Source organism: Lepisosteus oculatus, chromosome 15 (assembly GCF_040954835.1).
Source record: "Lepisosteus oculatus isolate fLepOcu1 chromosome 15, fLepOcu1.hap2, whole genome shotgun sequence".
NCBI classification, from domain to species: domain Eukaryota; kingdom Metazoa; phylum Chordata; class Actinopteri; order Semionotiformes; family Lepisosteidae; genus Lepisosteus; species Lepisosteus oculatus.
In genome coordinates this window covers 22,400,270-22,426,794 of record NC_090710.1, presented here as the reverse complement: position 1 = coordinate 22,426,794, position 26,525 = coordinate 22,400,270, and the positions used below count along the sequence as shown (strand labels likewise).

At 35.9% G+C, this 26,525-nt stretch overlaps 1 long non-coding RNA gene across 1 annotated transcript; it reads left to right on the top strand.

The window, feature by feature from the left end:
• Positions 1-959: 959 nt before the first annotated feature.
• On the top strand, positions 960-26,282 carry LOC138223144 (uncharacterized). The gene is made up of 4 exons (XR_011181660.1): positions 960-1,047; positions 10,500-10,681; positions 15,530-15,656; positions 26,138-26,282. It is a non-coding gene; the product is annotated as an uncharacterized lncRNA (long non-coding RNA).
• The last annotated feature ends 243 nt before the right edge of the window (positions 26,283-26,525 follow it).

Below are 26,525 nucleotides of genomic sequence, written 5' to 3'. Positions count from 1 at the left end.
TGTCAGTTACAGGCTTATTTCTCTGATTGGAGAAAAACAAACAAACATGTAGCCTCAAATCTGACCTAAGAAGAATTTATTCAATTTATTGGAAAAGGCCCTTAACATTGTTTGAAATGATCCAATATTGATGTACTTATTATAATATTGTTGTACAAGAGGTCTAATATAAATGCCTGATTAATATTAATTAATGATATTTGAATGGGGAGCAGCATCAGTGTGTGCTGGCTGCAAAAGAACAAGTTTGATAAACAAGCTTAATTCCACACTAGAAAAGTGAAAGAAAATGCAATGTTCCAGCTCTTGAGCTTGAAAAAGGCTCGACCTAAAGATGGCTCATGAGTTGGAACTTTGCATTTATTCTTTTTATGTTTCAGCGTAAAACTAACCTGTATTTCTTCTATTTTTTCTAAGGGTCTATATCTTAGAAAAGGTGTTTTCATCCTACTCTTTTTGAGAAACACCCTGGGATTTTTAATGACCACAGAGAGTCAGGACCTTGGTTTTACGTCTCATCCGAAGGACGGAGTCTATCCAAGTCTACTAGCTTGGATAAAAATTGGGGATAAATTGATCAATTTGAAAAAATTCTACATAATGTTTTGTGAAGACTGGATCTGGAATGAAATTCCCCCCCAAATTATAAAAGTTATTGAAAGCAATAACAGTAAAAGCCATCACAATTTCTTTAAAAAGCCTTTATACACAGCTAGAGAGAGCCCTTTTCTGCTGTTAGGCAGTAAAAAAAAAGTTGCCTTCAGGTGTGAAAAAAAGGACCACTGATAAGAATCTGATTGATGACCCCTTCTGAGTCAATGATTGACAGCTAGAATGGAACTTTGCAGCCTGGGGGTTCCAGAGGAAGTCTCACCTCCTAAGAACTCTGAATGGCTGAAAATACAATGATTGACAGCATTTTTCACCAATCAGATCACCTTCTTTTCGGGCGGTCCAGCTTCTAATTCAAAATCAGGAACTTTGAGTTTCTTCCAGGTCTGGAGTTATTTTAGCCTTTTGTGGATATATATCGTATTTCCGAATAAGGTAAAAACGTGGGATATATTCCTTTTTTTTGCTGGTTTTTGGGGTCATGTTTTGCTGGCTTATTGATTACTTTATCGATGCACTTTGGAAGTTTGATGAAGTGCATCATCAGATAAAAACTGTCCTTGTGATTGATTGTCTTGGTGTTTTGCGGTTCTGAAAACAGTTTTGTGAAGCTCCGGTTGTCCCTTTTTCGACTGATAACAGGTTTTCTGTAAAGGTTTTGTGGTTTTGTTTTGTTGCTGAAACACGATTAAGTATGACGCACGTCTCAAAAGAAAATATTGACTTGGCCCGTGGTCGCTGGCGGTAACGAAGCGCACAATCATTTTTTTTTGACTGATTACCTTGGGTGTTTTTCAGTTCTGAAAACGGTTTTGTGAAGATCCGGTTGACCTTTTTCGATTGATAACAGGTTTTGTGGTTTGGTTTTGTTGGTGAAACACGATTAAATGAGACGTGCGTCTTAAGTAAGTATTGACTTAGCCCGTGGTTGCGTCCTAAATGTGTATTTTTCAAATGTCGTTAGCATGTAATTTTTCATACTAAAGAAACAGAGCTTTGCTTCCCTAAGCAATCTTGTCTTTCTTAAATCTCAAACTTTGTCATTTAAAGTCACCAATATCCTTCACAGTTCCTTTTGTATGTATTCTGTCATCAATATTTATTTGTACAAAAAGGTAAAAAGCTTATCTAAAAAAATCTTGTTGGGTCTGATACCAAATATTGAAGATTAAGGCATTCCACAAATGAGATTAAAGTTTAAATATACAAAGACTATCAATACACTTCACATATATTCAGTAAGCAAACACTAGTTCTTTGTATATAATTGGAATATGTACTTGCTGTTGTAGGATTACTGTTTATTTAACGTATAATGTTCTTTCCTGAATGAATCACAATGAATAGGTATGGATACCAGTTAACACATTGCCATTTTGGCCACATTTACACAATATTTTAAAATCTACACTAAAATTCTAAAATTTCAATATGTAGTACAGAAAAGTATGTTTTTCCCCTTTTCAACAACTGATTTATAAAATCCACCATGTATAGTTATTATTATTTGAGAGTCAACACCTACTGTAATTGCCTCAAAGGTCTTGTTGCTGTGTGACTTAAATCTTCTCCTTAGAAAAACAAACAATATTCATGGCTATTGTGATAGAAATGAGTCTTGTCACCTCCGATGCACTGCTGAATTGTCAAAAAACAATTTGCACTTTCTCTCCATATTGCTGTTTCCTCTTCTATTAGCTTAGAAGTGAGAAGCATTCTTCTGATTCTCTACAAACTTGTTACAGTACTTCAGTAAAGGAAGAAAATGTCAGCAGATACTATAAATGTATCTGAGTTTCTATCATTTCACTTCTTCACTTTCACTACCAAACAGCTGCATTGGAAAGTATAACTGAAGGAGAGAACATCGCCCTGAAACACACACCATGACCACAGACTTAAAAATATATATAGTTAGAAAAGAATGCTCGTGGTGTCAAAGTTTTACAACAAATTAAAGACTAGACTATAATTTCACAAACCTGACAGTGCAGTACGTCAATTACTGTACATGAAAAGACTTAAATCAAGAAAAGTATCCACATAGTATAATATACATTAGTTAAAAAGATGTGTGCTTAATCTTCTTGGCAATTAGATTTCAGAGACATACAAACATAGCTGTAAGGACGATTCTGGACTGATAACATTTTATCTGCAGTGTTGTGCAAAAGAGAGAGCGGTAACTGAGCTCTTTCTAATGGTGGTGGAAAGTGGTGACTTTCCATTTCAAGAGCATATAAAATTAAGGAGTGTCAGAGGCAGAGTATAAAATCTTAAAAGTTTTTTTTCTTTTCATTAGGATGACTTTTTGACACTAGAGGAGCAAATGGGGGGAAGATGAGCCTTTTGATACCTAGCACCTACAGTATAGCAGAAAAAAAAAGTTAATAGGAAATGTCGGTGTCAATCATGAGCTGCATCATTCAAAACCTTTGCTCTCTGGCGGTGATTCACATAGAGAGGATCTACATCCATCTCTCTGGTTTCCTTGCACTTGATACCTAATTATTTCATTGTTTCATTTTTAGATCTTGGGGATGAAAATGTCTGGGTAGCTGAATTAGTAATTGGTAAATATATTGTCTGGAATTCTAACATCCATTAAAATACATTGTGAATTCAGGGAAATCGATAGGAAAATTTCTTCTTATTGTGACCAGTGTCCTTTTGCCTGTTTGTGTCTGTTTACAGTACTTAATACCAAACTAGCAATAACAACAACAACAAATAATGAATAAGAATAATTAGCTAGCAGAATGGTTGTTGAAAGCATACTTGCACTACATAGCCACAATTTTTCATTCCATAGCTAACAAACCATAAATTAAAAGGCTACCTCACTGCATGTTCATACACATGATGGATGTGATGTGTCCCTGTAGTGATCTCAATGTAATGGACCACTGAACAACCCTGAAGGTGGCAGCAGTATGTGTTGAAGAAAGGATACACAGAAGGCGGTGTGAGACTACGGAGCTGCTGAAGCAAGCCGGCAGGCGTGCCGCGGGTGCTGTAATCGCGCCTCGGACATGAAAAGCAGAAGTACAAAAGGGAAATCTGGGGAGAAGGGTCGAGTTGGCAAGAGGACTGTAACTAGGGAAAGGTATCAGAGTCCTGGTCAAGCACTGGAGACCAAACAAGGCAGAGGACAATCCAGTAATCATGGTTGGGAAACAAAGCAGAAGAGTCAAGATGGAAGCCCTGGGGAAAAATTCACACGACCACAGGAAAAACAAACACCAGGTCACAGAGCCAAAACTAAGACCGAGTGATGCAATGATGGCAAAAACAATATAAATACCCTCCTATTAAGGAGATAAGTGCTGTTTCATTATAGCATGGTGTTACTGACAACCTGCATAATCATGTTGTCACGGGAATGGGCAGATGAGACAATTGATTGGGAGATTGACTGCTGGCCGTAGTGTATTTTCTAACAGATTTCTACTGATGAGGGTTGTAGTGGTAGATGGCTGAGTAGGGCAGACAGTCAACAGTCTCCAACTCCTCCTAGAAGATTCACAGGTGCTCCTGGGTAAGACAGGGGATGTAATCCCTCCAGCCTGCCCCAGTCTGCTCCAGGGCATCTTCCCAGTGTGACTTGCCTGGTATATCTCCAGCAGGAGGCTCCTGGGGGGCACCCTCACTAGATGCTGAACTATACCTCAACTAGCTGCTCTTGATCCAGGGAAACCTGCACTCTACTCTAAGGTCCTTCCACATTGCCAAGCTCCTAACTGTAACAGAGTCACCTTAAAGGCCCTACAGATAAACCTCAAATCACTGCCTTGTACCGGCAATTTCATTCGTCCTGTCACTTCCCAAAGCTTGTGACCATAAGTGATGAAAGGGAAATACATCAATCAAACATCCAAGAGCGTCATTCAAAAATTCAGCTCCCATTTCACCACCACAGTCTGGTACAGCTTCTGCATTGCTGCAGCCACTGTGGCAAATCAGTGTCAATCTCAGTATCTGCTGTACTAGTAAACAAGGCCCCAAGGTACAGAAACACCTCCACCTCTAGAGGCTGTTCCCTCCCGCCCCACACACACACATAGGGAGAGCAAGCCAATCTTTTCCAGGAGAGAACCATGACCTCAGATCTGGTGGTGTTGGCCCTCAACACAACCACAATGAACTATGCTGCAAACCAGAGACTAGAGTCAGATGAGGCAAAGAGGACAACATCATGGACAAACAGCAGAGATGCAACACATTTAGATTCCCTAACTGGATACACTCTAAACCTTGGCTGTACATTAATATGCTGTCCATGAACCTGAGAACAGACACAAATAATATAACCCTATATCTATATATCTATATATCCATTTCCTTTAACCACTTGATCCATAGGGCTGCATTAACCTAGCAGGCAGAGTAGTACTGGTCACCCTGGATGGGACTCATGTAAAAGTCAGCTTAAATCACATGACCAATTCTTTATTTTTCTTATCATACTTGTACAGTTTCAGTGCTTGTTTTCCACCTGTTGCAACCATTGAAATAATCATTTTCAACCACTGAAATGTCAGAGAATCTCAATGTAATGAAAAATTTTGTAACCTTTTGTTTAGGACAGTGTTCAATAAACACAAGTACGAAGTGTTTAGATAAAAACTGTTAAATACTCGGCATTCTATCAAAAAGAATATTTATCTGAACATCTTATTTTACTGCCAGTAAAACAAGTCAATCATTATAAATTCACTGTCAGTTAAACCGTACGACTGAGACCTGAAATTTGAATTAAACGGGCACTGAGATCAGTGATCAGAATCACCTTTAAAATGTGTTTGAAGAAATATTAAGCACAAATCCAGGCAGCTATGAGTGTACAGCAACTCTCCATGTTTTAAATTGGCAGGGTTTGTGTTTATTTAAGGAAAATAGAACTGATTGAAGTTAAATTGAAACAGTTGTCATGTGATTTAAAATAAATACCGAAATCAAAGAGTCCTACATACTGTATCTGAAGGAAAATAGCAGTTTTGTAAAATAATTATGAGAGGTGCTTTGTAAATGTCAATAAATACTCCTACTCTCACTTTTTAATATAAAATATCTAGGTCTTCTTCAATTAAGCTTTTTAACAAAGAAATGATCATGTTCAGTACATATACAGAACTGTAAATGGACATTAATTGATGACAATACTCACAGAACTTCAACATGGATTTTGTTATAACATTTTGTTGTAACAACTACTGTACATAATATTAACAACTTTAACATAATCCTCACATAAATTAACCCACCACCAAACAAACAAAAGGCAGGCTTGGTCTGTCTCAAGGTACAGTTGTAGCCCATTCACTTTCTTTTAGAAAATAGTCTTTCATAATTTTGTGAAATGTAATTAAAATCCCCATCATTCCACTTTGTACCACCTACAATTCGATTGCTACTTATTTACTTAAAGTTATGACTCAGCTATTTGCAGCTCATTAAAGAAACATTGCCTTTGCTCCAGGCATAAGAAGACAAATGATTACGAAACTTATATGACAATCAGATAGGTGAAATCATGTATTATTTGTCTTATAGGATTTTTATTATAGGATGTCTGCTTCCAAACAAATATGATAAATTAAAAAAAACTTATATTTATAAATTAAAAAAAATATATATTTACAGTACAGTATATAAGAATATAAGCCAATGTTTCTATTAGTCATACAGGTCTGTGATAGGATAATGTTTTTTTTTCCATAATTCTGACAAAATGTGAATGAAACAAAAGCATTTTAAAAGTGGACCATTTAAAACCGTTTGACAAGCATGACTAACCCCAATCGCCAAGGCACGCATGTCTATATTTGCATGTCAGAGATTGGCAGATAGAGTGAATTTTCAAAATCAAGATGGTTTGCTACAGTAGCCAAAGCTCTCCATGGAATGTTCTGAAAGAAAGGGAAGACTAGCAAATAACTCCGTGAATTAAATCTAGAAAGTTTTAAAGAAGCAGAAAAAACACACCTACTGGCAGGTAAGTATACTGTTTCTTTATGAGATAAAAATACAGTAAATACATCTGACAGTTAAACTTAAAAAAAAAACTTGCACAACCAGTTGCTTGTATCATGTTCTCAGTTTTTAGATATTTTAATTAGTTAAACACAACAGTTGTTAAAAATTATGCCAAGCAGTACTTGTTACGACCATGGGCAGATGTCCCTGTCGGGTCTTGTAGTGGACCCTATGCGATGCAGTAAGAGCTGGAGAAAATGGAAGACGTAGTATGGGAAAACACACAGGGGGTTAATAGTACACAAGATAATAGTGACCATCCGTGAGACAGTGAACGGGGGAGACAAAGAACGGCATCCAAATTCAAACAAGTCCAAAGGCAGGTCAGGGCACACTCCGGGAGTCTATCAGCGAGTAATCCATCCTGGGACACGACAAGGTTAAAATCCCCGGGAAGGGCAAAAACACGAACAGACAAAACATGGAGGTCCAAGGGTGACGGGGCGAGATCCTCCAGACCCCGGGCTCAGGAAGCGGGAGGTGTTGGGGATGAGGCCTATGCCCTCAGGAGATGGACGTAGGGTTTCCTGGTGCTAGGTGGGCCTCGCGACATCCTTACCCTGATGTTGAGCCCCGAGGACTGGAGTAGCTAGTCTTTAAATAATACACATAACAAGGTTCACCTGGGGAGCTAACACAATTACAGGAACAAAAACTGGAGTAGTGGAGCACCCTCTAGGGAGGGATGTCGGGCATGACAGTACTCTTACATCTGTTTTTTTTTCCCGCATCACAATCCCTATTACATTTCTGAGGGAATTCTCACCACTTAAATGCATCAAGTCACCGAAGACAGCCTCTTTCGGATCATTTCAGCTGACACTCATGAGGGTAATAAGCAACCAGCTTCTACTCTACCTACGTACATCGCACTGCAGATGCTTGCATTGACAGTACTTAATGATAATAATGTTTGGAACTACTGTAACATGAATTACCACATCATCTGTTCAGATAATGACAACGTAATTTCCAGTTCTGCACAACCTGCAGATTAAAAGAAAAATTGAATGTTAAATAACCAAACCACAGGGTAATTCCTCAGTGTAATTTTGAAAAACTTTTCTAAATTTAGTATCACCAATACTAAAGCAGCACAAGGATATGGGAACTGTGGTTACCTTCCTCCATGTCAGAACTATCCTCTATTTCTCACAGTGTGAGATACAGTATACAGTACCACAAGAGAGTAAGCATCAGCTAGGGGAATGATGCAGGTTTTACTGAAAACACCATAAACTCATAGACACCTGCCAGAATGAGACAGATCAGCCTGACCAACACAATCCTGAATTTGGGTAGAGTTCTGCATCTTTAAACTCATGCTTACAGCTGGCACGGGAACACAAACATGGGCTATAGATATAAGGATAATACGGACTAATATACTGTACTACTTAAGGTCCTTATATGCAGCATAACAATAAAGCTCCATATCCATAAAAATCATTTTAATGAAGATTCAGAAGAAACACTTTACATTTATGTGCACATTTACACGTTGTTAAAGAGTATATGATGGGTTTATGCATGGTTTTGGCATTCACTGTACAATACTTCACCAGTGATTTTTGTTTATTTACTCCTGTTCATGAAAGCGTAACTGAATTGCAATTTTGCCTGTGTATCTAGAGGACAGCCTCAAAAGCTCAATCACAAAAATGAAAAGAGATGGGCAATACCGCTGGGGAAATTTAGGAAATGTATAGTATTTTGCATTGTCAGAGACTTGAGGAAGGAATGACACAGAATCCATTTAGATTATTGTATGCTTATAACCCACAACTTAATAGAGAATATGTTATATTTTTTATATTATGTTATAGTCATTAGTGAAAAGCATTATAAATGTAACATGTCATAATTGAAAACGATATGATTTTCATCTATATAAATACTTTAATGTTAACTTTTAGAGATTGTCAAATGCTATACAAGCTGTAGATTTATGACACAAGCTCTGTGTCAAGCTACAGATGTTTTGTGGGCTTCTGTCCCAATTGTCTTGTATAGCGTTGACAAGTATGTACCATGTGTTCATTGAACCCTAAATGAGCCCTGAACGCGACACATGATCCTAGTAATTCCACCAAAGTTCAATGGGTTTCAAGCTTCAGGAGTGGGGCATGCATAGCTTAGCTGTCACAGTCTCATGTCACAATAAGGCAGCTACATGAACAGCATAAAATCCTGAGCTGTTTTACTGAAATGTTGTTTCATCTAGATGAGTCCGTATGGAGGTCAGCAAGTAAAGTCAGAGGACTTGATCGAATTCTACACGATGATTGTTTGCCAGAGTTTCTGCTATTGATATACTGATGCCTGATGCACAGGAACTGGCAGACTGAAAAGGATCACAAAAATGGAGCTGGATGAAGTGTTGATTTTGGCAAGAGGTCATGACTCATTGTCTCCCAAATTATGGCCTTTAATTGACTCACTGTTTTTTGGCTGCAGTATGTTGTCGGGTTGGCAGTTGCTGGCTTTGAACATGCCAGACAGCAAATGACTTTGCACAGACTGACTTCTGGCTCCAGTATGGTGATGGTGAGAAGGTGCTGTCCTCTTGATAAGTGGGATTCATTGGTTTCTTTCTGTTTTTTCTTTCTTGATTTTAACCAAGTTTGACTTTCATCAAGTGTGCCCAGTCAAATGTGGTAATTTAGTGCTCATGCAACAGCCAGGGTCATTTGAGTATCACGGATTGACAATTAATGAAAAATATTTAATATCCAAAATCAACATTTTCTGTTTCCAAAAATACATACGGTTTGCATACAGAACTCTGTCTTTCCTCAGCCTAATGTTGTAATTTTCTTCTTTGGTACACACCTGAGAGAAAAATGAATATGTCAGCAATCTCCCTAAAATGTTTCACATTATTGTTTCCAAAATACTTCATCCTTGACTTTTCTTTTGCCTTCATAATACAAAAAAACTTATTGCACTCTCCTTTTCTCTATCTCAAACTTTTATTTTAAAACTCATTATGGATTCATTAGAGGGTTTCTAAGAAAGTAAATCAATAAACATTTGATTCATTTGAATTAAAAAATATTCTTTTCAAGTTGAAATTTTTACTAGAGTACAATGTCAATGTTTTCAACATTGATCACATTTGGCTTTTTCAAAGGTGAAGTACATTATTTGTAAATTGCTGCATATCTACAGTATATTAAACACCCTCTACTTATAGTTTGCACAAATATTGTTACCTTTTTCCTACGTTAATGTTTTGATTTCTACCTTAATTGTTTTTTAGAGCTTGGTGACAGGATAAAACCCCTTGAGATGTGTCAACTTGTTTTCAAGGGGCTCCTGTAAAATAAATTAAAGTAATTGTTTGTAAAAGCACAATTCTGGTTATAGTGGCAGTAGTATGTGAAAGATGTGCGTGAAAAACATACAAATGTAAAATATTATATCCCGATAAAAAGAGAAGTAAAAAAGGAATAGCCTTGTTTAAAAAAGAAATCTCAAAGAATTATGACTTCAGAGAGTAATATCAAAAGTCATAGAAATGAGGCTCAGAAAGAAGCATGACAAAGAGAAGATTCTTCAGAATTATTCTCTAGAGTCTGTTACATCAGAAGAAAGCCACTTTAAAGGTCTCTTTATTGTGTCAAAGAGAGACTTAAAAAAAGAGCTGCTGTAAATTGGAGGCTATCAAAGTGACAGATGGCACATTGCTGACAGAGCAGAAAGAGATCATGTGCAGCTGGAAACAGGACTGGGAAAATGCCTATGGACATATTGCCCACTTTCACAACATCGCCAGAATCCTCACCCATCTCCTCAATTCCCTTTCTCCTATGGGGGGAAAACAAATTTAAAGAGCTTTGCATTCACAGAAAGAAAACACCTGGAACAGCTGTCTCCCCCAGGAAGCATCTAAATATGCCATCAGGAACCACCTGGAGAACCGCTGGAGGAATGTGGGGTCTTTTCCTTCTGTTCCTGCAAGAAGAGGCTGCCTAGCGATGGCAACATCTGCACAACAGTTTACCTCATATCCTGTGCCAACCAAACAAAGGTATCCTTTAAATTAATTACGCCAGCAGCTGTATTTGCGCTTCATTGGCATATATGAGGCTTAAGCTCGATGAGCCCTGTCACGCTAAATTCCCAATCGGTTTTCAACTGGCAGAGTTGGAGTGAAAAATCCTAGGCAAAATGTTTATTTAAGGGATGTAAAATAGAATAACATTTTACATTTGCAATATAACATTTAAAGTCCAGACAGAATATTGATTGAAATGTATGTAGAAGCCTACTGTACCTTACAGTACAATTCGAAAAATAATTTAGTTATACATGAATGTACTTTGCTATTCCACAGCTATCTGAAATATCCAATACAAGAACTAATAATTAGCATACCAGGGGAAGAATACGGATAACCTTTATGAAATGCAATAAAAATGATCATTTGTATAATATTAATAAATATTGATAATATCTGGATATTTGTGCACCATGGTTCATTGAACACTGACATTAAGCACTTGGCGACTGTTTTGTGGGGAAACTCACATAAAGCTCCAGAATCAATAGACCGTCCAAAAATAGCTTTAGTAGTTCAGCCACATCACCAGTTGAGTCCACATCAGATAGATTGAAACCATTGTTTTGAAGGAGTTTTACCCAGCTTGCAGTCCTCATGAGATGAAAAAAGGCTAATGGAGTGAATTCAGCTTTGAAATAAAGTGGTTTGTAAGGTATTGGGCTGGAAAGCTTGGAAGAGAGAACTTTTTTCTGCGTTAAATTGTTGCAACAGAAGAAAACTCCACAAACCTTCTATACAACAGGCAATCTAATCTCTGCAGTCTAATTATTTTGATTCCTGTTGGCCTAAATACAATGTGGGACATCATAGAATGTATGCCATGGCCTCTAAAATATAAATAAGCACACATGTAGTCCTCCACACATATTGAGATAGATGTTCATGTCACAGTTAAATGAGATATTCTTTAAAAAGCGTGGAAGTATGTTTTATGTTTAAGTCCATTATGTAATACAATGAAGCAGAATTAATAACACTCATTAATCAAGCTTTCTTCTTTTAGAAGCTTGTTCTCTATATGAATTTCCTATTTTCATGAAATCAAAACAAACCCATCCTTATATACATCCACCTTCATAAAAACATTTATTATAACTGGCATGTTAAATTTACCCTCTTTTTTCCTTATGTGAATGGAACAGTAATTCTCAGGATTCTTACTTAAGTTATTAAAACAGGTTTATTTTTTTACTTTAATTTAGTAACAAAAGAGTTTATTTCCTGTTTAAAAAAAATAGAAGGTCAGCATAGCAAAGGGCTTATCAACAGAGCCTACAGTATATTCTGATACAGTCCACTTTTTCAGTACCCAAGGTAGAAATTAAGTTTCCAACACAGCTCATAGACATAAAAGATCATCAAAACACAACAGACATGACAATTACTCCAAAAACAGACATATAACACAGTACATTGACACAGTTGATCAAACTATGCAGTGCACTATTCTTAAAATGAGAACTGTAAAAACAGTAAAAGTCCAAGATAAAAAGTCTTTAAATACTCTGGAGATATTCAGTGCATGAATGGCTGCAGGTAACAGGGATCACCTGAATATCTCTGTGATGCAGCTGAAAAAAGCTAAAAAATGACCAGTGAAGAGGCTATTGTGATCCAAAATCACTGTGTGGAAAAGATGCCACACATTCCTACTATTTCAAGTGTGGGCTTCCTCAGGATAACTGCATAAACTAGCCACCTCACTCTGATAAAACATAGCCAGCATCTTACCACAAACATTATTTATTTGTTTGTAAATATTTCTAATGTCTCCATCCTAAACATTACTATATTTGTTTTAGGAGACAACAATGTATTTTCAGACAGAAGACGCTTTTATTTCAGTTAATTCATTACAAGACCACATTTCAGAGCAACTCTTGATTGGAAAGGTCATTAACTGTCAGTATATTTACTGTAAATTATAAGTTATTTTTTATTTGGAAAAAACAATAAAAAGTTCAAAGTCTTAATTTAAGAGTAATAACCTAATTTTTCAATTTCAAATGAAAGGTTTGACTGAATTTGGCAAATAAGCTTTAAGCTACAGTTGATTTAAAAGCATCTCTTGTTCAATATCAAGAGCAGAAGAAAAAAGCATACAAATATCTTTTTAGAGAAATAGCAAAAAGTAAGACTTTTTTTGCAATGTCAGTAGATACAATTTACTCAAATCTTTTCTGTCATTCCCTCTGTATTAACTTATACTCTGGTACATGTGAGAGGCTGTAAGAACTATGTAACATTGATTAAAAATGTATGAGCGTATTTATCATCCAATCACTTTCAGTGTGCTTGTTTGCCTTAAAGCAGCTGTTGCTCTACGAAATAATGCAGAAATGGAAAACGAAAAGCAACTCAATGAAAAATGAGGCAGTTTCTCATCCCTGCACAGTGCATCTGATCGCTGTGACCTTTGCTGAAGCTAACTAGTAAGAGAAAAGGCAAAAGGTGAACAGAAAGGAAAGGGACATATGATCCTGCCAGCTTGTTTTGTATCATTATGATGCTCTTATTAGAAAATATATATCTTCCACACCTACAATATATTTTCTTCAGTGTCCACTTGTGGCAGCTTGTTCATCTGAAACCGAAGTAGAAGTGTATTAATCTAAGAGTAATACACTTCAACTTCTCATCTAATCTAAGAATATTTTGGGTTCCCATGTTCATCTTGAGGATGCTGAAAAACTTGTTTTTTTGTGAACTTTTTCTTGCTTTGAATGATTGAAATCTAGAATTTACATTACTTACAGTACACTGCATGAGTGACATTTAATGTACAGTAATTTTCAGACATTATGCATTTAATGTTTACATGTACAAGTATATGCTTAATGAGAAAGAATCACTGTTTATCTGATATCCTTTTAGAATGGTTGTTTTCTTCTCACTTCTAAATATTAATAATTATAATTAATAATACCTTACACTTACATAGTGCTTTTCTGGACACTCCACTCAAAATGCTTACAGGTAATGGAGACTCCCCTCCACCACCACCAATGTGTAGCCCCACCTGGATATTGTGACAGCAGACTGAGTGTGGCAGTGCTCTCACCACACATCAGCTCTCAGTGGGGAGGAAAACAGGGTGATGAAGCCAGTGCATAGATGGGGATTATTTGGAGGCCATAAGGCCAATAGGAAATTTGACCAGGGTAACATCCCTACTCTTTTCAAGAAACGCCCTGAGCTTTTTAATGACCACAGAGAGTCAGGACCTTGGTTTTATGTCACATCCGAATGATGGTGCCTTTTTACAGTATAGTGTCCCCGTCACTATACTGGGTCATTAGGACGCACATGGACCGCAGGGTGAGCACTCCCTGCTGGCCCCACTAACACCTCTTCCAGCAGCAACCTTAGTTTTTCTCAGGAGGTCTCCCATCCAGGTACTGATCAAAATCAGAATTGCTTAGCTTCAGTGGGTTGCCAGTGTGAGTTGCATGGTGATATGGCTGTTGGCCATAATGGCCATACATGCAAAATTATACCAATCCAGAAGCCTTCTTTCACTCTTATTTCTTTTAGAGGTAAAGGAATAGTTGTACCATTAATTGAAAAAAAAGTATTTTCATTATGAATGGCTTTTCCGCAGTGCTTTAATTAACACTTCTTACCATCCTGGTTTTGAAATGCTGTATGCAAATACAATAAGTCAATAAGAGCGTTTCAGGTCTGTTAGTATTACGTCATGATGTCTAGGTCTCTACTTATAAAACAAATTATATTGTATCACATGTGTTTGGTTATTGTGTATCGGATTTGGTAAAGCGAAAACAAGCGGCGCACAAATCCAGCAAATGACTATCAAAATGAAGTTAAAAGGTGTGACTACATATCAATGTTCAAAATAAAGTACCAGTGAAAACATCATTGGATGAAAATGCTTTATTATGAAAACAATTTGCTTTACGTTTCCCTTTATTTTTATTCGCACCACATTCTGCTTTTGTAGAAAACAGTTTTTCTAGTAATATGGAAAACGATCATAGCATTTCTTGTTAGTTTCCCTTGTTTAATCAAAGACACTGGATACGCCACAGACTTATACTAACCTCAGTTGCTTTTACTGCAGGACTCTCTTCAAGCATACATCTTACACGAGACACTGCCATCAGCATGTGAGAACACCCTGGTAACTGACACTATTGACTGTATTCTAAAACAAAACTGCTGGCCACCCACCTCGGGTCACTTTGTTTCAGCATGTAACTTCATTAACATAGTAGCTAAGCTCCCAAAGACAATTTATGCTCCCAGGAAACACAGGTTCACTCAAGGAGAACAGTCAAGGCAAACAGTCTGCAACAGTGTTACATAGGAGTCTCCAGCCTAGAGTGACTACCATGCCATAAAAGCCAGAATACTGGAGACAACATACTGTAAATAAAGCTACCTACACCCTGGATTAGGTTCGAACTTTGTTAGCTTTGTGGGTACACAGAGCAATATACTGTAAGACACAATGTAAAAATAGAGGTCATGAATGTCTTTAAAATGATCACAAGATCTTATGCAAAATAAGAGAAAAAACAATATGTGTTGCTTTAAAGACCCCTAAAGAACCAATAAGTAAGTTTATTGCGCTTGAAGGAAAAGATGTGCCAGAGCTGGGAGAGAGCAATTATTACATGATAATATAAATTATGTATACAATCTAGATTGTTTGAAATATACACAGTTAATGTTTAAAATGGATGAATTTTTAAAATGTAGTAAAGAGTGTAAAATATACGATGCATTCTGTAATATGGTCATTTTTATAATCGTAATTTATAATTTTTATAGTTTTAATTTTGGTATCAAAAGCAGCAGGAGCCAAGAGGGAGGAACCTGGAGCTGTTCCCACCCCACAAGAAACAAATGAACCCCTAAACCAACAATGCAGAAACCAGGGATAGTGTCAACTGTACAACTCGTGCTGGCTGGGCTTCAGGTAGGGCACCCGGGACTAAATTAAAGAACATGAAGGAAGAGAAGACGAAGGGCTTTGAATTCTGAGGTCCATGGTCTTCATATAGAGTGTGAAGTGAAGGCCAGCCAAGGAACATATTTCATCTTTCGTTCTGTTGAGTTTTCATTTTCCTGCTTGTTTGAAGCACAGTCCACATATAGAGTGAATGCAATAGAAAAGCAAAGCAAATGCAAAACAAGTAGTGTATAGTTTTCTTTTGTTCGGTCTTATTTTTCTTGTTTACCTGTTTGATGTGTGGAGCACGATCCACATATAGAATGAATGAGACAACGTGAGAATAATGTGAGAGGCAAATGTGAAACAAATAGCATATTTTTCTCTTTTGTTGTGTCTTGTTTTTGCTTTCCTGCTTTCTGTTTGAATCATAGTCCATGTATAGAATTAATGTCATAAAAATACTTGGTGAATTCGAAACATGTAGCATATTTTTCCTGTTCTTTTTCTTTTGTTCTCTCAGTAGTTTGAAGCACTATCCACATTTAGAATGAATGTGAAAAAGCCTGTAAAAAAATAAGGCAAACCAAGAAGCATTTTTTTTTTTGTTATTCTTTTATTGTACATCTTTTTCATGTGTAAATCAGCATTAACCCATCTTTCTCTGTGGGTGTTTCATCACATATGAAACTTCAAAGTCTCATTTTTTTTCTGCCAGATGTCTATGCATATTTCCCCTTCATATACAAACAACCACTCATAGAAATAGCACAATGACACATTGGGTAGGGATTTTCCTGTCAGTTACAGCTTATTAATCTTTACCATCACTGAATATAGAGATTTTTTAGTTTTTTTTCCATAATGTAGTTAATGAGAACATAATATGCCATGTTTTGTAATCCATAATACTAATGTTACTGATACTGCTGTTCTTGACCATATATTTCAGGAAAGTAAGTTCTTTCAAAGGGAGGTGTTTTCAAGTAACTCAAAGATCACTTCTAATGAAATGCTCAGACAAGGCCCAACAGACTGCATCCCTTTACAGCTGTGAATTAATAATTCACCTTTGATTTGTAAAATAATAGCTTTAGTGCAGTCAAAGGTGATACTACAGAAAAATGATATATAAAGTAAAATCTCTAGACGATTACATTTGAGGGAAAGTGGAGGAAATTGGATAAAGTAATAATTCGATAAGTTCCACCCTTTTAAATGTCATCAGGTTAGTATAATCTCTCTAGGGGAAAATGACAGGGCAAGCTGTGGGTTAGTTTAAAAAAAGAGAGAGCAGAGGCCACTTAGGGTCTGCCACAGAGAAAATATGAATAAGGAATAATTAATTTTTCAAGTCAATTAAGATGATTTAATTACTAATGTGTGTGGTTGTTTTCAGTATAATTGCAAATTATCCCTCTTCTAACCACTGCTGATTTGGTAAAAAGCCTTTGTTATATGCTATATCTGCAACCAAATGCAATCTTTCAGTTCATACTGTACGGGTGTAGTGGTTACTTAAAAAAGAACCAAGCATTCTGCCCTGATTAAGCAACTATGGACAGGAAATAGTGGTATAAAGTAAGTTTTTAAAACTAAATTTAAGATTTTTCAACTGTCATTTTACTATTAAGGGATAAAAACATTAACATTCTTGTCAGTTTCTTGCTTGGATATAGCCAACCAGCAGGTGAGCTCATTAGCAAGTATAATTATGTAGTGCCAAGTATTGGTTTCAATATTGTTCTTTAAAGATGGTGACTGGCAAGTGCCTTTTGGATTAAGCCATTAAGTGTGAACTTCTGAATGTATAGAAAAGTGATCAATGAGATAATTACAATGTGAACTTTAGATTGTTCAGCGACACCAGCATTTTGCAAATTTTAACCCCTTTTTAAAATGTAACTTACTTTTGTGAATCGTAACAAAAGCTTGGATTTTAGTCTATTCTTTTCAGCACTTTAAAAGAAGTACATGTCATATTTAAATTAATGTCTAACATTCAAAAGGCAAATCACATTACTTTTAAAATCGCATTATCTTTGTGAAGTCTAGCAGCAATATCTGCTGCTATGATATATATGAAAGTCATACAAATCATTAATTTTGATTATTTGTTATCTATTTTTAATGTGCCTGTGCAGTGATAGAGGAGACTTTTACCTTTGTTGTTAAATATATTCTAATAAGAGAGCACCACTTATAAAGTGTAGATTATAATGTGTTGAGAGTAAGTGCTCTGCTGATTTAATACCACTGTCCTTTCGCAGAAAAGAGAAAGTAAAAAGAAATGATTAAAAAAGCAGCCAGTGTTATCCTTAAAGAAAAAAAAAATAGAAAAACCTTCATAAAAAACAAGGCTTTGGAAATAAAATGCAGATTTTAATGTTTATTAACAGGTAAATGCATTATGTGACGCTAATGCTTGAGAGGGAACCATCAACCCCCTTCATACAGTATCTATATACAGATACAGATTTTTTAACAGTAGATATCTGCTGAAAATAGAATACAATGTCAAGCAAAAGTACAGTGCAAGTTAAAGTATGGACAAGAAATTTAAATTGTATTTTAAAATGGGTGCTAGAGACTGTCAATGCGCAATTGTGAATAAAAGTGAAAAAAATCTTAGCCAACATAAATTTTGAATGTTGGTTGGAAAGAACAGGCTGGTGACACGTTGAGACCAGTCAAAATAAATTTCCCATACCCACATCTAGAAAGAAATAGAGCATTACCTAGTAGCAAACAGCATTTCTTACAGGTGTTATAAAGAGATGTCAGAAAAAAAATGCTTAGGAGAATGGATTAAGAGGAAGAGAGTAAATCATGGTAACACCCAAGTTCTTAGTTGAAGAGGAAGTTAATGTCATAGTAGGATAAATGTAGAGAATTTATGACATTTGGAAAGTTCTCAAATTTGGAAATATTTAGTTTAATGAGAAGGACATGTACTGTGACAAGGTGAATATAACCAATACGTGGTTAGGCATTTGTGAAGGAATATATTAAAAGTAGAGTGATTGGCTGTAGGATAAATCTAAAGAAAACTTATACTGTAGCTGACTTAGAGAAACAAATTAAGGGTTTCCAGCGGCAATTTTTAGGAAACCCTTCAGTCTTCAAATCTGTGGTTCTCCAGTACATGTTATACAATTAGCCCAACATTCTAACATTTTTTTTATCATGTGCAGTACCAGATGATAAAGCATTGTAATCCAGATGAATCATGATCATCATGAATACTTTATATAAGGAGCGAGTGTCAGATTGTCATTTAATGCTTGTTAACCTGGCCATCTGCTCCCTGCTTTCAGCTGTGCGTGCTAAGGTGTATGTTAGAAGTGTTGTATACAGCAAACAGATGAATGATTATATAATGCTCAGGCTAGATACAGTACATTGTTGCAGTAATTCTAGAAGGAAAAATGTCCCAAATGATTTCTCAATGTATTAACACTTCATTAAGGAGATGGGTTCTCATTCCTGATGATAAGTATTTGATATGAACTGTAATAAAATGGTAAGTGATTCAACACTAACAGGTTAATACTCAAATTATCTTGCCAGGTTAGTTTTTTTAAACAAATATATTTCCGATAAGATCTTTTGGTGTTGTCCACCAGTCACCCACATTGTCTATGACTGATGAGCTGTTTTGGAGTAAAAACATTATTTATATTGGTAAATACACAGTCCTAGTTTATGCAAGATTACTGACTTTTCAGTTTGTTTGAAAACACTACATGTGAGCAAATGCATATTCTATTCTCACCCATGTATACCTATTTATCGACTTTTGATGTGTTGCATGACCACTGTAATTTGGAAAATAATGATCTTATAAATACTGAATAGAAAAAAAAACACAAAGCCTAAGTTAATCTAAACAAATTAATAACTAATAGAAAGATATACAGGATGCGCATCGTCTGCCATACCTCACTCCCACTCCATCTAGACACCTCAAGTTGTAATCAACACAACTTCATGCCTTTCAATATTGCTATTCTAACTGCCATAACCTATTATAACCTTGTTGTGCATAATGTTTCACACATGCCCTGCTAAGGGATATAACTTGACATTAAGTATTCATCACATAAAAATGTTCTGACAACATGCTATGAATACTTACAGGCAAGCTATGTCTATTTGCACAGTATTCAGAATGAATTAGTGACTCCCCTGCACCCACACACTGACATACACAGCACATTCATAACACTCTAAACTGTTGAAACCTTTTGTTTTCATCTCATTAGCCTGTACCATCCAGCTTTTTATGTGATGATTCACTTAACCTGTGTGTAGCCAGTAGACCACGCTAATGTTCCATTATTCTAATAATTTCCAATTCAGTACGCAAACGACTGAGTTTCTCAGCAGTAAAGGACTTTAATAGAATCACACTGTCAGGTAAATGCTCGAGAAGTTTCATTGCAAACCTTCAAAGATCAGATATGATGTGATACTATACATGTACAGTGAATGCAAAGCTATTCAGAAACCTTAGGGAATTTGTACAGATCAATTTAGGGAAAATTATAAATGCTTTTTAGCACTGGCCAAGCCTTTCAGTGCATCTCACATCCCAAACACTGGCAGGCATTTCACCCTTTATCAATATAAACAGACCATGATTTGTATTAATTGTGTTTGCCATGTCGTTTTAGTAGGATTGATTCAAGTCTCTTCAATTTGTGGTTTCTTATTGCATTTGTGTCTTCTCAGTATTCCATAGAATTTTGCTCTTCGTTTAATTTTTAATGTGTCAGAATTGTTGTTGAAGCTAATGATGTGATATGTTTTTAAATACATAGACGCAGAGCTTTGTTTTGCAGCTTTCCTCAGGGCATATCAATAATGAATTCTGTGAATTAAAGTGAATTCCAGGATCCTCCACTCTAAAGTAGTCATGATACTGGGGTGGGGGGAGGGGGTCTGGGATAGCTCTGATGTGATACATAACAAAATATTTGGAGATTTTAACACAAGTTTGGGATGGATGACACCAACCTAGGTCTTATTAACCTCTGCTACTTTAAAATCATAATTATCAGTCGATCAACGTCACTTCCCGCTAAGGTATAATTGCCATTCTATACCAATCTCTCTTATCTGCGTTGGTTTTCTGTAATCCTCCTCTATTCTATTTCCACCTTTTCAGCTCCCCCTTAATTACCTCCTTGTTCTGCATGTGGGTCCTAACTTCCTCATCCAACATCCAGGTGGTTGGCCCTCAGACAAGTGGATTAAGCCAAAGCTTCTTTTGTCAAATTTTAGAAGAAAATATTTCTACATGCATTTTTTACCATTTCGTATACTTTAGTAGTCCTTTAGTATACATATTTTTCTTATTTCACCTTAATAACAAAAGTAATGCAACATGCATACCTCACTTTGAACATAATTCAGTTAATCTGACCTGAAAAAAATTGAGAAACTGGCCATTGATCATTTCCTTCTGAATTCAATGAATGGATTTTTAAAATCTGTATAAATTCTAAAACTACATAATATACATAAGAGAGATCAGGATACAGAAAAAAAACGTGGAATAGTTTTCTGCATACATTTTAATTTTAAATATTTAAGGCTATTTTCAAGAACAAAACAATTGATTGGTCTCTACACACAAAAAAATCTGCTTACCAATTTATACGTTTGGTAGCAAGTGAATATCTTTGAATTTTGGGCAGTGGTAGCTCATGTATTGTGAGACATACAGACTACTTGCATAGTTACAGCATAGAAAAACTTTGAAATAGTAATGAGGAGGCTTTTAAGTTGGTGTGTGAAGTGAAAACTCAAAAAGACTAAAGTCTGGAATACGATGTATTTGAATGTGTTAAGCATTTGTTTCACTTAGTAAACACAAGCCATAACTTTAACTGCCCATATTGCACCTCCTCCCCCATCTTTCTCTATAAACCTCCACCCTAAATAAAAACATGTTTTACAATATGCATTCAAAGAAAATAACAACTTTGTTTTTTTCTTTAGCAACACTGTATTGTTAGGGCTGCATTAGCTATTGCAGAGCTATACTTATATAAAATCTATTCCTGACACTGACAAAAAGTCTCCTGTCACTAATTGCTGCAGCGGGAGGCCATACAATGGACACTGAATGTACTCATATGTGACGTCAATGTAGTTGTCTATGGTATCTTGAAATGTGTGTCTTTTGATCTAGAGAAAATCATCAAATGCAGAACTCTGAAAAAATGGCTGTTACAATAATTGCTGTAATTTTAAAAAGTCCTTTTATTGGTTAGTTAAATTATAGAAAAGAATTTAAATTCTATGAAAATGTCCATGTAAAATGAAACAGACTATGTTGAACATTTTAAAAACAAAAAGATCAACAGGCCAATATATCTGTCTTAACTTAGTCTCTAAAATAACTTATATGGTGTCATCTTTTATGACTATAAGAAAACAAAAGTTCAATTGATTTATAAATGACATGTCTAGTCAAATCCGATTCATTTTAGTCAGGCTTCTCATTTTGAATAAGCTGATTTGAAAACCATGGTCCTTTAGCAATATTTGTGAGGGAGAGGGTCAATATCAAATAAATTTGTCCAGCAGGCTGCAGGAGGCTTAATACAATCGATAGATGCACATGTGTCAAGGTGTACTTCATAGAATGACTTGCAGTAGGAGAAGAATATGAGTTTTAAATTTCAGAATCACTCAACGTATAACTTTCAGTGTTTCTTTGAAAATATCAGATTCATTCCCCACTAGAAATAGAAGTCAATTCATCTTGCCAGATGAGCTGTTCTAGTCTTTTAACATCTGCCTAAACCTCATAAAAAGCACTACACTGTCATAATAGTTGTAATTATCACTCCACAACCAATGTTGTGGTGCTTCTTTAAGAGAGCTACACAGCTCCTTTTCCTAACCACAGTATTTTAATGGCAAACTCGTTTTAGAATTTATATCCAGTTATTGATGTCTTATATTCAAAATTAACACCGATGACTCTTCATGGGCCTAAGAGCTGTATGTCTAAAGGATTAGGTGGTAGATGCAATACTCATACTCCTAATATAATCTTTTGTAGTCTATTTGTCTGTTTCTGGACCCACATAAAACCCAAGAATTTAACTCTATAATCTTATTTTTAAAATTATTTGAATAAATCTTAATGTTCATTGTGTTACAGCAGAGAAGAATGAGCAGCCCTTATTAAAGCCTACAGTTGAAAGTGGGAGGTTCGGTTTCATTCACCACTGCTGAAAGGTCTAACTCACTTCCAGGATATAAAAAGTGTCCTGCTTTATGAACTGAATGGCCTAATAATTAAATCAAGTCATTTATTCTACTACATACACAAAAATCCTATCATGTGGCATTACCTCCAAAGATTTCAAAGAATATGTTTAATCAAGTCCATTCTCCAAATTTTTGTCTAAAATGATGTGGATTATGGTAATCTCAATCATTTGCACAGTTCCATCCTCTGCTCTTGTAGACAACACAGTGGATTTATGGGAGCATACCACCAATGCAAGCTTTTTAACGTTGATGTTTAAAATAGAAGACATGCACTGAATGATGTAAATATCTATTTACTTTTAAGAAAAAAAACTATTTTCAGATTTCAAAGGATCCATTTCCTAAGGAACCTCTAATTTATTCAGTTGCACTTCCAACCACAAAAGGCAACATCTGCTGTTATCAAAAGAGATTGGCTGTATTCCAGTCATTTTAATCTCCCTCTTAGGACTTAGTTATTAATAAAGTTCATTGTATGATGCCAAATTGTCATATATAATATGATGGCTTTTAAGCGTTTTATTATTTAAGTTATTTTTGGCAAAATTAGAATAGAAAATGCAAAAGCCACATCAATAGAACATTCATACTTGAAATTAATGTTTTGATACTAGCAGTTGACAATGAATAAGTGCTGATTAATCTCATCCAAATGAATACACTTGTAGATTTAAAACTAGAACTATAATTAATGCAAAACTGAAGATTCCAAAATGAAATGTGCAGTGTCACATATTTGACTTGCTTTTATTTTTTTAGCAACGCGTTTGTCCTCTTGCTTCACATTGATGATTCAAATATAGTATCCAGAATAGTTACACTAAGCATGGTAGGTACTGTCTGAATTGGCGTTAATATTTCGATCTGATGAGGCTCCTGCGTGTATCAATCAATTAACACATCCAGGTTGAACTGCATCCCTCACACATCACGTACCCAAGTCCTGGTCATATCACTACCCAGCTGTGATCGGCATTCTTCTAATGGTGATGCACAGCAGGCTGAGTTTCATCTGGGCAGGGCTGGCATGACTCTCTCAGCTTTGCAATTCTGCAATCAGTGCTACTGTCCTGTGCAGCATTATGGAGCTTGCAATGTGTCAGAAATGACTAATGGCTTTTTGGATGGTTGTGTTGGAGGATTAGATCTGCATGTCTCATTCCCTCCCGAGTGGGTACAAGAGTCATTGAAGGACGGTTACGTCATGGAACAATTCAAAATGGCCAATTTGGTGGTTGTATAAAAAAGAAGAATTCGCGATTTCAGACTTTTTCAATATGATTCAGATAAAGCTTAAATGGAGTATTTACTTCATTTTTATTTTTTTTCCCCCATTTCTAACTGACAACAGTCTCAGACAGCCTTAAATTATTAAACAACTCTGAAAAGACTAAAAAAAGGTGTTGCGGATTGAAACAAATCGAATGAATTACAAGCGATATGTCAATAGTTTAGCTTTTAATTGTGTGCTACTTGCAAGATGGTGACACTGGCTAGTAACACTGTAGGTTTTCCCCTGGGGTTGGGCAGAAATTTGATTTTAGTCTAAATTAGATGTAGTTAACTTTGGGCTAAGATTTTGTATTGGCATAATTAGTAATACCTCGGTAGCTAAATTTAAAAGGGGGGTAAATTCACAAATGTTTCCCATAGTATTAATTGCACCAGTTGCCAAAATAGTGTAACATGCTAGAACACTGTTAAATAAATCAGTCCTGCACTGATCACTCTTTTTTCCCACTTGGAGCGACAGATGGCTGACTCTTTTGTACTGTATACGGTTCTCTTGGAACTGGAATTGTGAGACAGGTGTATTTTCAGTTGTCTGGATTTGGATTATGCCACTCTGGCAGCAAGGAGCAGGGGAAAGAAAGCCGATCCACATCGCTTTCTTCTCCATCGTACTAACAAACACATCACAGCGGGAGGGCTGACAGTTTCATCACGCTGCACAGGCGGCTAAACAACCAGTGTACGTCAACAGGAATGCATCAAACTGGACTCACACAGGATCCCTTTATTTAAAGGTTTATTTAGAAAATATCATGGAAGGCTTTCTGAACATTTTTACAGGATGACACAGGACAAGAGTACTGCAGTAGAACTGGTAGTGGGGAACTAGCTCTCGGCCTGTGTGAGGACACTACCTCTCACACCTGTGCCTCCACCTTGGGCCCTGGCTATATATGCATACATCTGTGTGCTTATCTCCATCCTTTCAATGTACCACATTTTACTGTAGGTATACTGGAAGGAGGTGATAGAAAGGAAACCAAAGGAACAGTGCCTGCCAGAAATGATTTTTAAAAACCTTTATTATACTGTAATAAAAAAGACCACAGCAGAGAGCTATTTTGAAATTACCATGTTTTCAAACATCACAAATAATCAGTTGGAAAAGTAATAATCAAAAATAATCTGGGGAAAAGTGAGATTTTGAATATTTTAATCAAGAAACTCACAAAATGAATAATCAAGGGACATTCAAAAGCTTATCACAGTTGTCATGGATAAGGTAAAAAAAACTTTCATTTCTGCTCCTTCAGCTACAGTAAATTCTACATGCAGAAAAGTATCTAGCAGATGTGTAGTTAATGTTGTAGTGTTCCTCTGCTCCCTTTTTCTTTTTTTCTTTTAGTGATATTTCGGTGGTTTCCTGTCAAAATGAGTTTCCCTTCCAAATGTCAGACATATCCACCTTTTCTTGTTTTGGCTATGGCTAGAGTGTACTGCTCTTAAGCTCTTTTTTAAAAGACACAGCCGTCTTCGACTCAGTTAATCTGTGTCAGCAATTAATATTTAAATGGGGATAATGATGCATCTCTTAAATAACTAATTACACTCAGAAAAAAACATGAATACATTCCAGCGTTGGTCATTAAATTGAATAGGCACCATCAAGAATATACTTTTTTGGGGTTGAATTGTCCGACAGTTCTAATGTTATAAAATAAAAAAATAAAAAACTGGAAAAAAAATATTATTTATAAGTAACAGTTGGTGTAATTTGAGCTCTATACAGGCACTAGTGCACTGTCTGTGCTCCTTTGCTTATTATACAGTACATGCAAGCATACACTTTTATCAGTTATCTAGTATCTATCAAAATCCTGTTCTATGATAAGTACAAAATATATCAAACATATGGAGAAGAAAGCAAGTACACAAAGGCAATATGTAGTGCAGCATTATAACTGTTGGTGTTTTTTTTTTAGCCTCAGCCAGGAAGGACTTGTCTGAATTGTGTCTGGAAAGCATTTCTTCTGCTGCTGGCCTGCAGTGAGAGATTTGATAAGGCTATGCTGTGTGGGTTTGAAATATGTAATTATTCCAGAAAGCAGGTATGGAAAAGTTGGAAATTAGTCACTAAATGCACCTCATAAAGTACTAAAACTGATTATACAGTAGATGCAGTATATAATCTAGGTATTGTTTTTCATTTGTGCTGTTGTACTTCAGTACAATACAAAAACAGCTTATTTGTTTGTTTTATATGGTTAAATGTAAATGGATTTGATAACATTTAAATACAATACTCTGTGAATTAAACATTACTGATTTTATATCAAATAATCAAATCTTCTATTACAAGTTCTTTCAAAA